Source organism: Diceros bicornis, assembly GCF_020826845.1.
Source record: "Diceros bicornis minor isolate mBicDic1 chromosome 30 unlocalized genomic scaffold, mDicBic1.mat.cur SUPER_30_unloc_7, whole genome shotgun sequence".
Classification (NCBI taxonomy): domain Eukaryota; kingdom Metazoa; phylum Chordata; class Mammalia; order Perissodactyla; family Rhinocerotidae; genus Diceros; species Diceros bicornis.
In genome coordinates, this window is record NW_026690905.1 from 508,671 (window position 1) to 513,422 (window position 4,752).

Genomic DNA, 4,752 nt, shown 5'->3' on the forward strand with positions numbered 1-4,752 from the left:
ACTAAATGCTCAGATGCTTGTCTCCAGATTTCTAGTACACTGCTTTCTGTGCTACATAATATTAAGTAGACAAACCAATGAGTTACCTTCTCATATCATATACGTAGCCAGAAGGGTCGATAATTTCCCATGTGCTTTTCTTTCCTTTCTTTTTTAAATAACTACTAACCACAATTAATTTATTCCCCTGCCATGTTTAATGACTATCCTTGTGTGTGTCTCCTAGAGCACACAGGTGAACTCCCTAGAGTGGACACCTACCTGTGACTGGATTGTTGGGCCGGAGGCTGATGTGCATCTGCATCTTGACAAGCTGCAGCCAAATCATCCTCTGAAGTTTTAACAATTTCCATTCCCTCCAACAGTGTTTGAGTCATCCTTGCCCTGGGAATTGTCAGATTGGCATTGTCAGATTTTTAAATTTTTGCCAATCTGATGGGTGAGAAATGAAGTATTTGTTTTTCTCTTTGTACAACTGTTTTGACAAACGCATAGAGCTGTGCAACTACCAAAATTGAGATACAGAACAGTTCCAGCACCCAGAACTCCCTTGAGCTGCTCTTTTGTAGTCAACTCTTCCCCCAACCTTAACCCCTGGTGGCTAATGATTTGTTGTCTTTCTCTATGGTTTGTCTTTCCTGGAATATCATATAAATGGAATCCTACAGTATTTGGCCTTTTGAGTCTGGTTTCTTTCATTTAGCATGATACATTTATTTGAGTGTTCATCCACGTTGTTGACTGTATCAGCAGTTCCTTCTGTTTTATTGCTGAATGTAGTATCCATTGTATGAATTTACCACAGTTTATCCACCCACCAGTTGAAGGACATTTGAGTTATTTTCAGTTTTGTCTTTTTTGACTATGAATAAAGCTGCTATAAATCTTTATGATTTGAGAAGGCAAACAAGTTTTTGTATGAACATGTCTTCTTCTCCTGGGTAAGCACATAGAAGTGGAATTGCTGGGTCATATGGTATGTGCATGTTTAACTTTATTTTAAAAACTCTTTATGGTAGCACAATCCTGGCCCACAAAGATGTCCTAATCCCTGGAACCTGGGAATACATTAGTTTACTTGGCAAAGGTGAATTAAATTTGCAGACGGAATTAAGGTTGCTGATCAACTGACTTTAAAATGGGGAGATTATCGTGGATTATCCAGGTTGGCCCAGTGCATCACAAAGGCCCTTAAAAAGGAAAGAGAAGCAGTAGAGTAGAGAAAAAGATAGAACAAGGGAAGCACGGCCAAAGAGATGCCGAGTTCTTGGTTTTGAGGGTAGAGGAGGGGGGCCATAAGCTAAGGAATGTGGTGGTCTCTAGAAGCTTGAATAGTCTAGGAAATGGATTAAGCTTTAAAGTCCCCCAAAAAGAACCTAGCTCTGCCAACACCTTGATTATAGCCCGAAGAGACCCATGTCAGACTGCTAACCTACAGAACTGTAATTTAATAAATCTGAGTTGATTTAAGCCACAAAGTTTGTGCTAATTTGTTACAGCAGCATAACAAACTCCACTTTAAAACTGTTTTCCAAAGAGGCTGAACAACTTTGTGTTCCCACCAGCAATGTAGGAGTGTTCCAGTTACTTTCCATCCTCATTTACACTTGGTATGGACAAACTCTTTAATTCTAGTCATTCCAATAGGTTCATAGCAGGATCTCAATGTGGTTTTTATGTGCATTTTTCTCATGATTAATAACCTTGAGCATCTTTTCATGTGCTTATTTGCCATCTGTGTATCTCCTTTGGTGAAGTGTCCAAATCTGTGCCCATTTTAAACTTGGATTTTCTTATTGCCGAGTTTTGAGAGTTCTTTATAGTCCTGTCAGATATGTGATTTGTAAAGGTCGTCTCCCACTCTGTGGCCTTGCCTTCTCCAGCCTCTCACGAGTGTCTTTGTAACATCTGTGTAACATAACTCGAGAGATTTCACATGACTTTATCTTTCTTCAATGGGAAACAGAGTGAAGTTGGAGCACGTGAGTCCAATCAGACCTTGATCAGAGTTGGGTCTGGGTCTCAGTTTTAGTAAACCCAGGCCTTCCACTTTCCCCCTGTTCCTGTTTGTTGTGCTCCCCTCCCCTGCACAGGGGTCTGGTCCTAAGTCTGGTAGATCTCTGCTTCCTCAGGTTTGGGAGCCCACAGAAAACTTAGCTGCGCACGTCAGACATCTCAGCGTAGCTCTCCAGCCTCCTACCTTACATTGTTCACAATATGGCAAATTCCCAGAAGGTCACACTAGCAGTATGTTTGACTTAGGCCACTTCCACCACTTCTGGAGGTTTCGCTTTGCTTTGTGGAACCTTTTGGCCTATTTCCTCAGATTCCTGTGTGGCACCAAAACTTAACACAGGTGTTGTGAGGAAGAGCAGTTCTGCGTCTGAGAGCCTTCAGGTTTCCTCTGCCACACCAAACTAGAAGTTTGGCTAGTGTCTCTTTTCCCTAGCCAAGGCTCTGACTGAGCAAGCCAGATCCACGCCAAACACCCAGAATCAGAAAATACCTGCAGGGGAAAGAAAGATAAAAATCCCTGCTCACATAAAAGAGTTTTCTTCTTTCTGGAATTTTAGTTGGTTGGTTCTGAGGTTCTCTGATGCTCTAAAAATATATTTATAATTTATCTGGCTTTGTCCAGTTTTGCAGCAAGAGTGTTTTCCTGTCCTAGTCTACTCTAAAACAAAAGTTCCCTTGTCATTAGTTTTTAACTCCATCAGTTATGCCCTGTCAATATTAGTATTGTGTGGTAAAGTCATGCTTTCAATGATTTAGTCAGATGTTTACCCTTTTTTATCCTCACGATCCATTTTTACATCTTAGCATTTCTTCTTCTACCAATTTCTTCTTAAAGTACATTCTTTTTCACTTTTTAAATTTTTTCCTTGAGGAAGATTAGCCCTGGGCTAACATATTTTCCTATCTTCTTCTATTTTGCATGTGCATCACCATCATGGCATGGCTGATGAGTGGTGTAGGTCCACACCTGAGATCCAAACCCGTGAACCCAGGCAACCAAAGTGGTGCGTGGTGAACTTAAACCACTACACCAGGTGGCTGGCCCCCTTAAAGTACATTCGTTCGATGTTCCTTAATGAGCATTTGTTGGTGGTAATACTCTTAGTAAATGTTTGCATAAAAATATCTTTAATTCACCCCAGTTCTTGAGATATGGTTTGATTGGGTATACACTGAAAGTGATCGTCTCTCTGTACCCTGAAGAATTAATCCAACTCTCTCTTGCCTTCCATTGTTAAGAAACGTATCATGGGTCTAAATGTAAGTCTCCATAAGTGTTCTGTCCCTCTGCGGGGCTTTGAATATCTTCTTTTGTATTTGGTGTTCTTTGGTTTCCCTGGATGGATCTGACTCTAGATTTATTTTTTAAATTCTGCTTGAGATGTATTCTGCTGCCTGAAGCTAGAGTAGAAGGATTTTATCAATTCTGGAAATTTCTGTTATTATGTCTGAATATTCCTTTAAATCATATATATATTTACTATTATTTAATTCAAATATATATACACATACTTATAGACATTCAATATATATTCATTAAATATATATTTATATTATTTAACTCAATGTATTATATTACTCAATATAATGATTTATGTTATTCAAAAAAATACATATATTATTCATATATATAGTTTCCTTTACTTGACCAAACTCAAGCCAGGCTCCTTTGAGCCCTCTTCTTCACTAGGCCTTGATCTTGGCCTATAATAACCACAGTCTCTCAGCACAAAAGGTTTCACCCCCCACACAAACATTAAAGACTTAAACACTGACATAGTTTCTAACAGCTCAAATACACATCCCTACGATGACCCCTTCCCCCTTAACGTGCCTGCCTGAGAAAGCTCAAGGCAGCCAAAAGAATTGACTATTTGTTCTGGCCAACACTCGATCATTGGCCCCTGACATCCCTTTCTTAGAGCATTTACCCAAAAGTGCTTACAACTGTGACTCTTTCCTCTGTCCTTTAGAGTTGTAGGCGTGTCTGCTATAACTCAGGAGTGCATTTCTCAAGGTCTTGAGAACCATTCCTTGAGATGAGGACAGGGTGTCTGTCTCCCAGACGCTGTGAGAGGAGAGAAGTGAAACTTTGATTATTTCCAACTAGCAGACACAACTGGCCAGATCACACTGCACTGACCAACACTCTGTAGCCTTTCCCTCCCTGACTCTACTGAGCCCCTGTTCACCCCTCTGCCTGCTCCCTCATTCTCCCTTTTAAATGCCCAGTCACCTCTGTACAAATCAAATTGAGTTGAGCCCTGTTTCCTCTTCCCTACTGCAGTGGTATATTACTGATTAAAATCTGTTCTGATCACTTTAACTAGATTCTGGCTTTGTGTATACTCTACATTTAACACACATCCTGATAATCTCATGCATATGCATATATATGCATATACCAACACAACCATGGGCCCTCCAGGACTAGTTCAGCTGACCCCATCTTATCAACAGAGTAGTTCCGCATTTTTTTTCAGGAACTGACACCCCTCGTCCAGTTCAGGCCAGTTGAGACCACCAACCCATCAACCGGGCCTGCGCAAATGCTTGATAAGTGACCTTTTGACATCGAGCTAAAAGCTCCATCTACAGATCATGGTAACACTGCCAATTTGTGAACACACATCTGATGAAGAGCCATGAAGCTTGACTTTGCTTGTGCAGATCATCAATTACTTCACTTCTCCTTACTTCCAATCAACTACCTCCATACATCAGACCACCCTGCCT